The sequence below is a fragment of the Lytechinus pictus genome, chromosome 15 (genome assembly GCF_037042905.1).
Source record: "Lytechinus pictus isolate F3 Inbred chromosome 15, Lp3.0, whole genome shotgun sequence".
NCBI classification, from domain to species: Eukaryota; Metazoa; Echinodermata; class Echinoidea; order Temnopleuroida; family Toxopneustidae; genus Lytechinus; species Lytechinus pictus.
This window is the reverse complement of record NC_087259.1, coordinates 2,440,570-2,450,000: the sequence shown is the minus strand read 5'-3', so window position 1 is coordinate 2,450,000 and position 9,431 is coordinate 2,440,570.

Sequence of the window (9,431 nt, the reverse complement as noted above, 5' to 3'; positions counted from 1 at the left end):
ATAAAGTCAATTTTTCGCTGCTTTCTCGTAGGTTTATTGATCTTACCATGGACCTACTAGAGATGATCTTACTGTGAGAAAGTTTCCACCGCGTAAAATCCGTGCAGATTTGTATTCCGCAGACGACATTATAAGGTTTGCGCTAAAAAGACTTAAGGAATAATTTTGTGGGCGAATCTTCTTGATACTTTGATCATGAGTGCAATGTATATAGAGCAAGGTAAATTCTTCAAAGGAAATCCTATAAGATAGAGAGAATGAAAGATATGGATACAGAGACAAAGAAAGAAAATAATTATGAGAGGAGACAGGAGAGTTTGAGAGCATGGGAAGAAGAGAAACAAAGTAACAAACATAGGCAGAGATATATAGGTATGGCAGAAAGAAAGGAAAATGAGAATAGGAGTGAGAGAGAGGGAGAGGGAAAGGGAAAGAGAGAAATATAAAGAAAGAAAGAAAGAGAGGGAAAGGGAAAGGGAAAGGGAAAGAGAGAAAAAGAAAGAAAGAAAGAGAGGGAGAGGGAAAGGGAAAGAGAGAAAAAGAAAGAAAGAAAGAAAAAAAAAGGGGGAAACGAAATATGATATAAGACATAAACATACAGAGTCAGAAAACAAAAAAAAGTAAAATTTGTTAATATCAATGGAATTGGAGGATGAAGTATGACAATCAATAGCATTAATGATAACAATCCATGTTTTTTAAACATTAATTGAATCTATTTAGAATGAATGTAGGCACTGATCATACAGAAAAAACAAGTTTCATCACTGAATAAGTGGATATTATCAATATTGTCAACATGTTAAAGGTCAAGTTCATCATAGAAAATGTTGATATGAATCAATAGAGAAAAATCAGACAAGCATAATGCTGAAAATTTAATCAAAATTGGATGTAAAATTAGAAAGTTATGACATTTTAAAGTTTCGCTTATATTTCATAAAATAGCTATATGCACAAATTAGTCACATGCAAATTTGCATACAAACCGGGATATGCATAAAACTGTTTTGTGAAATTAAGTGAAACTTAAAAATGTCATAACTTTCTTATTTTACATCCGATTTTGATGAAATTTTCACTGTTATGCTCGTTGGATTTTTCTCTTTTTATTCAAAGCAACTTTTTGTTGGGGTGGACTTGTCCTTTAAGAATCAGAGATAGAAAAACATTACAGTATCTTCATGCCCCCAAACGAACATAACATGAAGGGAAGAAGTTGAATCTGATACATGTATAATTATCGTAGAGAACATACAACATGAAATATTTTTAAATGCATGGTTATAAACTTAGTGAGGCCGTGCTATGTAAGTGGATACGACTTCAGGTTACTGAACGTGGAGCGTTGTGGCCCAGTGGATTAGTCTTCGGACTTTGAAACAGAGGGTCGTGGGTTCGAATCCCAGCCATGGCGTAATTTCCTTCGGCAAGAAACTGATCCACAATGTGCTGCACTCAACCCAGGTGAGGTAAATGGGTACCGGTAGGAAGTAATTTCTTAAAAAGCTGTGTGCACTATGAACGCCTAGCATAGCCGGGTAATATAGGAGCGCCTTGAGCACCTAACAAGGTGGATATGTGCGCAATATAAATACCCTATATTATTATTATTATTATTATATCCAGGTGGCTTGGAAGCGCATATATAGATGAACACTGTAAAAACTGTGGTGTTAATAAAGGACCACACCCTGAGGTGTTAAAATTACACCCTAGAGATTGAACATAACACCAAAGAGTGTAAATGTAACAACCAAAGGTGTTGTGATAACACCTATAGGTGTAAAACTAACACCACCAATCTAACACAGGTGTTAAATAACTGATGTGGTCCTCTATGTACACCGGTTAACACCACAGTTTTGCTGTGTAGAGTTTGACTCATTACTTCTGTATGAAGATGAATTCGACTTCTGAACACTGTAACACTATGGCCCCAGTAACTGGTGGACTTTTAAAGGGATACACCGGGCTGAAGATTTTAAATCTAAATAAATAGAGTAAAATTCACAAAGCAAAATATTGAAAATTTCATTAAAATCGGATAACAAATAACGAAATTATTGAATTTCAAAGATTCGCATTATTTCGGTGAAACGGTTCTAGGAATGTCTTCATGAATATTCATTAGGTGGGCTGATGATGTCACATTCTCACTTTCCTTTTTCTTATGTTATTACATGAAATCATAATTGTTTCATTTTTCATAAATGTGTAAAATGATGTGTCTCTTTTATGATGAAAAAAGTTGCAGCAATAAATAACTGATGCACTTAATCAGTTGTCAGTCCAATTGTTTTAGTTCTTGGTATAACATTTTTTAATAAACCTAATTTTATATAATGAAATAGAAAAGAACAAGTGGGGATATGACATCATCAGCCCACCTAATGAATATTCATGAAGACATGTCTAGAATATTTTCAACGGAATAATGCAAATCTTTGAAATTCAATAACTTCAATATCTGCTTATCCGATTTTGATTAAATTTTCAGCGTGATTTTGCTTTGTGAATTTTACTCTATTTATTCATATATAAATATCTCCTGCCTGAAGCATCCCCTTAAGGGCGAACAAAATCACTTTCATAGGATTCGGTAACGGGACAGGCACGTTGCTATGACAGGCATACTTTAACTTTAATACGGCATACTTCAAGCCCCGTTTACCATAAAATCAGTCCCCAAACTGTATCGGTATATACATGTAGAGCAGAAGCATGGGTACTCATGGATGCAGTTGTTTAATGAACATGATAAAATGAAACAATTGCCTCGGTCAGTCAAATAACCAGAGTTACCTGTTTTAAATGAAACAATTCTCTAAAAAAGAATTCAAGTGCAATGTCAATTTACGGCAATTATGAGGTGCACGCGCTACATGAACGCCACTTGATTAGAGCTCAAGACGATGATGATGCTGTCTAACGGGGTACTCGAGGCTGAAAAAAAAAAATGAACAGATAAAGAAAAATCAGACAAACAAAACACTGAATGTTTCATCAAAATGGGACAAGGAATAACAAAGTTATGACATTTTAAAAATTTGCATTATTTCAGTGAAACAGTTCAGTGCATGTCTTCATGAATATTCAGAGGGCAAATTGATGACGTTATATCCCCACTTGTTCTTTTGAATTTTATAATTATATTCATTCAAATGTTGTCCTCCAAGAATTAGAAACATTAGATCGACAACTGATTTAATGCATTAGATATTCATTGATGCAAGTTATTTTATCATAAGGTATATTATCATACACACATGTATGAAAATATGAAATAATTATGATTTCGTGTAATAATGTAAGAAAAAGCAAAGTAAGTGTACCATGACTCACTGTTTCTTACTATTGTCATGATTGTAGCTGCGCAGGCGCAATGCGGAATAAAGTTGCTTTGGTATCATATACCAAGAGTATCAGACGTGTGCTTATTTATGTGCCTTAATAACTAATTACTGTAGATTAATAGGAGTACATAACAGTAAGGATATGACATCATTATAGCCCACCTGATGAATATTCATGAGGACGTTTTCACTAAATATTACTAAACTTTAAAATCCAATAACTTTGTTATTTGTGATTAGATGTTGATTAAATTTTCAGCATTTTGCTTGTTGAATTTTTACTCTCTCATTTACAATCAATTATTTTCAGGAGTACCCCTTTAAATGATGATAATGACGACGAGGACGATGATGGTGTCGGTGGTGGTGATAATGATGACGATGATGATGATGATGATGATGATGACGATGATGATGATGATGATGGTGATGGTGATGATGATGATGATGATGATGATGATGATGATGATGATGATGATGATGACGATGATGATGATAATGAAGATCGCAACGATGTTGATGACGAAATGATAGGGATGATGGTGAAAATAATACTGGTGATTATGACAACGGTGGTGATGATGATGACGATAATAGAGGTTATGGAGAAGAATCAATAAAGTCGAAGTGACGGACTTGTCAGCCGAAACACAGGTCCGTCAAACCTCCCTGCATCCCTTGTACAGAGAATGAGAGGCACGCGCGAAGACTTGAGATAAAAACAAGTGGGAAAACACAGGTGTAGATTGACTGAAGCTCAAGTCCACCCCATCATCACCTGATGATCCAGGGATCACTCACGCGGGTGGTACAACCACAATTTTCACCGCTCCGATATTAAACAAAACTTTAAAGAGAAAATCAACATTTGGTTATAGCAGTTCGATATCGCAGGAATTTGTTTTTAGGACTCCCATTTTTACACGAGGAAACATAAATGAGGTGTATACATTCTTCAAACATCACGTAAAGCAATTTTTTTTAATACTCTCAGTTCACTTCAGTTATCATACTTCCATGTATGAAAGTTCTTGCATTTTTATTATTCATTTATTTTTATGCACCATTAGTAGACCTACAAGGCTTTACACTCTGCCTATAGCACTGGCGTACCTAGGATTTTCCAGAAGGTGGGCAAATTTTTTGGAGGATATTTCGTCCGCGAAAAAATTTGGAAAGCAAAAAAAAAAAAGGTCTTCAACCAAAAAAAAAGGATTTTTTACCAACAAATTATTTGACAAGCAAAAAAAAGATCTTCAGGTTCAAAAGAGGGGGTACATGTCTGTTTTTATTATCAGTTGTGACTCGTCAGGGGGGGAGCAGGGATACACCCCCTGCATGAGTTGTGACTTATCAGGGCAGTCTGCCCCCCCCCCCCTTAGGTACGCTAGTGCTGCCTAGGCATATTATGTTGATGATTAAACCGATTTTATAGAAATATGACATTTTTGCCTGATTTTTTGTCATATTTTTTGGACATGTTTAAAATTTGAATAGTCCTTAGGCAAATGTAGTGATAAACCCTTTCTTTAAAGTGAATTGCGAAAGATTGTTGGAGTTTCTCCCCCACGAGGGATCTCTCATCAGCGGAGTCTCAACGCTCGTCTTTCGGGTAGCTCGGCCGGAGAGTGAGGAGAGAAGGAGCCCAACTCTTTGGCATTAAATACCGCATCTATAGGTATTATTTAGGAGCAAAGAAAGGGGGTTGAATTAAAGAGGTGAAATAAGTGGACGAAGGACGCTGACTTAATCCAATCCTTCCGCTCTCTTCAATCATTTTCGTGGTCTAGGGAGGGAGAGAGAGAGAGGGGGGCGGATAGAGAGAATGTGAGAGATAATTATGGGGGGAGAGAGATAAAGTATAAAATGGGAAAGATAGAATAAATGGCGATGGGGGTACTGGGCGCTGTGTAGGGTAATGGAGGGGTGTGGTCTTGTTCCATGGGGTTCTATGGAGAGTCACGTCAGGGGAGGAAGAAAAACATAGTTGGGCTTGGAGATAGAGAAAATAGAAAATGTATGAAAGAACAATGGGAAGGTTTCTTAGAAAATCATATAGAAATGTGTGTATTAAGAGAACAATTAAAACTAGTACATGGAAGTACGCAGAATTTTCGAAGAAACTCAAAAGCGAGGGAGCGAAGTGAAATTGAAGGATCTGGTGCACACTTTTGGTTGATTTTGTGAAAATTTTCAGTTAAAAAATGTAAGTTTTCAAAATTTCTGGGGGCCACTACCCCCTGCCCTAGCTTGCATAAGGCCATGAACGAGCATCTTCAAGACAATCGTCTTAATTTGTTCTCCTCCTCTCCTTCTTTTTCTTCCTTCATCATCTTATTCTTCTTTTCCTCCTTTCCTCCCTCCTCTCTTCCTATTATTTGATTTTCACTTCATCTCAATTTTCTCTTAACTCTGTCTCTTAAATTTTGCCTTCGTCCTCGTTGGCAATAAAAACAATTCAAAAAGTCACACTTAATCTAGTTTTCCTGAATATAAATCAATAGTTTATATCAAGTTTATTTTTAAAAAATCGAGTGCACAGCCATTCTCATTGGTGCATGAAATAAAAATATATAATAATACTGTGTACTACAACTTTGTAAGATAACCTGAAAATAAAATAAGCTGAATATTATAATGGACATAATTACTTCCATTTTAAGAAAATAGAGGAACTAACAGAAACATACACCCTATATGTCAGCCGGAAATAAACTCATAGAATTGCTAGGATTTCATTATTTCTCATAATTTCTTTGACTTTAAGCAAGACAAACACAAGTTAGACAAAAGACGTTTAAACATGACAGAAATAAAGTGAATATTTAAAGAAACTGATAAGATATTGTTCATCCCTCTTCTTATTATACCGAGTTACATCTCATGAAATTACATCACAAGAACATCTTTATTGTGTCCAAGGACTTGAAAAAAAACAGATACCATGACAACTGTAAAACAAAACAAGATATCAATGTTAATGTTTGTTGTTGTTGTGATGTCTTTATATTCATTGGATTGGATCACTGTCTTTTTTTTTCCTTTTTGATGCACAAATATACACAATGTGCAAAAAAGGTCACAACTCTAGTCTACACAATCTTCTTGGAAACTTGAAACCAATTGGAACTTTATACAATCTAAAAGAAAAAGCAAATAGACAAACTAAGAATATTGCTGGAAAAAAACATATTTCAAGACTAATTGAAAAAGCATGACTCAATTTCAGTAGGTTCTGCACAAGGAAAATATAGACTAAAACTGCAAAAGAATTTCTTACCTTTGCAAGGTCATATAGAAAGAAAAATGGGAAAATAATGACAAATGCTTTCATTATTCAGGATACCAGTACAAAATGTGTAATTGGAATATCCTTAAAGCAATGTTAAAGAGTGGTTAAACAATAAAGTCTCCATTCCATATTGTAACTTAAAAATCTGCTTCCATCAAATGGATTAAGAATAAAGAGGTGAAATACTTAACTAAACCATTGCATATGGTTGGTATCTTTGTGTAAATATCTAAATGTCGATACCATAGCTCTCCATTTTGCATTCAAAATACTTTGGTAAAATAATATGAATATATTCAGACCTCCAAACCAAGTAACTGAAAATAGGATGATTATACTAAAAATGGGGAATAAACAGTATTCCATACAGGATTGTGCAGTTATCCTGAAAATCAGAACATCATATGAGAACAAGAGCTCAGATTGCTTAAAATTCATATTTTTCCTCCATATTCAAAATCAGTGAAAGGTCTGCATATTCATTGGTTTAAGCTGGGCAAGAAAATGGTTGGTGCATTTCAAGAAATATACAACAACAAAAAACTAATCAATAATTTGGTCAACAGTGTTTAAATTCATAGTAAAATATTAAAGCTAATGACAATTATACCCCCAAATAACTACAGCACATGAAAACATATTATGAAGAAATACATATCTATCCTTCAATATTTTGCCATGTTTATATGATTTCAACTAAAATTTCAAGAAAAGATTGAACTAAATGGTAAATACTGTGGATTGTCAAGTTGTTGAGCCAAACGTTAGAACAAAATGTGTGGAAATTGTAATAAAGTGTTCTATTTCAATCCATGAACATCTTTTTATAAATGCATAATATCATTTTAAATATGAAGAAAATAAAGATTGATTTAAATACTGTTGAGTTGTCATTTGTTTGCAATCATGATTATGATGATGAAATTAATAAAGATTGCTTGATATCCTGATTTGCATACAGTAGTGATTGTGCATAAATCACAACAAAGCCTGAAGAAACACTTAATATCATATCTCAAATCTCCTGAAAAGTTTGACAAACTTAAATAACAATACAAATTGCCTTGCAAAATATCATTGCTGTTTTGATCAAGATATATACTTCCTATATAAATGATACCACTGTTATATAACTGATACCACTGTTATATAACTGTACACCTTTTAAGGTATCATATATCCATGAGCAATTCAGTCTTTGTAACTGCGATGCATGACTTAATAAATACCATACCATATAAAAGAGAGAGAAAGAAAAGTAATGAGAGGGGAAGACATGAAAGGGGAGACACAGTGAGACAGATAGGGGAGAGATAGAGAGAATAGATAGGAAGACACAGAGAGAGAGGGGGGAGAGGGGGAGATACAGTAGTTAGAGATGCATTAAAAAAAACAAGAAATCAGAGAGGTAAAGTGAGAAACAGGAGACTGGTCATAAATAGTCGAGACAGAATAAGAGAAAGAAATAATAATAATAATGAGGGGGTAAGGAGACCAGAAAAAGATAGAATTGAAATTTGATCATATTCTGATGAAAAATATATAGAAACAATAAGATAAATATTTGGATTGATACATTTTATGAGAAATTTTTACTAATATATAATGCAAAAATATAATTTTCCTGGCAGATTTGATTTGAACAAGTGAAAGATAATGATGTCATGGTATCCACAAATATCAAAATCAGTAAGTAGAAACACCATAGTAAGAAATTTTCTCAGAGAATTTCAAAAGTCAAAGGGTTGAAAACTAAAGCTAAACCCCTCAAAAAAAGTTTGGAAATTTGAGTTTGATCGATAATCCCTCCTCGATTTTAGTGAATATTAATGTGTGATTGATACCAATAAATAGATCATTTAATTCTCTTTAAAATGATACCCTACGTGATATGATTATGGTTCACATAGAGGTGCAGTGCCTTGAAATGTGGGGCAAGGTCAAAATTCAAAAGTTGCAAAATGACACAATATTGAAAGTCACTGTTTTTTTCCCATGGTGATGAGTGTGTTTCTCAGTGGTTTTTGTTTTCATGCACCTTATCATTTTAAAGAAAATTAAATGATCTTTTGAATGATATCAAATATGCATTGTGTAAACTTGGGAGTTGGGATAAATTAATGGCCAAACTCAGATTTCCAATCTTTTTAGGAGTTTAGTTATTAATGTTTAACATTACAGCAGCCTGTGAACAATTCTATATACATGTATCAAGTATGTACATCTGACTCCCTATACATGTAAGTGAAACCAACATAAAATGATTTGTCTCCTTTTCTAGTTCAAATGAAAGTGTGTAATGCTCTCAAAATAACATGGTTTGAGCAGTTGAAAAAAGTGAGAAGAAAGGGGAAAAAATAGGTTGGATGAAAAATAGCTGTTACATTTATAGAATTTCCCATGTATGTACATTACTTAAAACAGTGGTGCATGAATTTAAATTAACAATGTTTTAAATGCAAATTATATGAAGAAGGGGGTAGTAAATGAAAATTGTAAAAGGGAACAAGTTGACTACAATGGCTATGAGAAAAAGAAGGAGAAGGCTATTAGAGGACTGAATGAAAAATCTGGATAAGGAGAACTGATGCACATCTAACATGTGGTGGCGCTATTCCTAACAAATGATGGCACAAAAAAAAACTGCAAGATCAATAGACATTACATGATTCATCCGGCTTACTGAAAAAGTATGTATAATATTGCAACCTCATGTTGTTAAAACTATAATAGGAAAAGGACGGTAACATTTGTTGTTTTTGTCACTGATAACATGTATCTAA